Source organism: Diachasma alloeum, unplaced genomic scaffold, assembly GCF_001412515.2.
Source record: "Diachasma alloeum isolate Michigan unplaced genomic scaffold, Dall2.0 Dall_scaffold_00350, whole genome shotgun sequence".
Lineage (NCBI taxonomy): Eukaryota > Metazoa > Arthropoda > Insecta > Hymenoptera > Braconidae > Diachasma > Diachasma alloeum.
In genome coordinates this window covers 428,845-429,291 of record NW_021680489.1, presented here as the reverse complement: position 1 = coordinate 429,291, position 447 = coordinate 428,845, and positions in this window count along the sequence as shown.

The window sequence follows — 447 nt, the reverse complement described above, 5'->3', positions numbered from 1 at the left end:
TTTTTTTTCAATTTTTTCGCTCTTTCAAAAATTCACTCCTCCCTCCCTAACAGGTACTGAGGGATGAAATTTGTGTCACTCATTGAGTATTAAATGCTCAACACGTTGGCACAAATTTCATCCCTTAGTCGCAGTTAGGGTCGGAGGAATGAATTTTTGAATTGAAAACAAAATTTTTTTTTCAATTCAAAAATTCATTCCTCCGACCCTAAGTGCGACTAAGGGATGAAATTTGTGTCACTCATTGAGTATTAAATGCTCAACACGTTGGCACAAATTTCATCCCTTAGTCGCAATTAGGGTCGGAGGAATGAATTTTTGAATTGAAAAAAAATGTTTTTTTTCAATTTCTTTGCGCTTTCAAAAATTGACTCCTCCTTCCCTATTAGGCGTTAAGGGATGAAATTTGTGTCACTCATTGAGTATTAAATGCTCAACAGGTTGGCA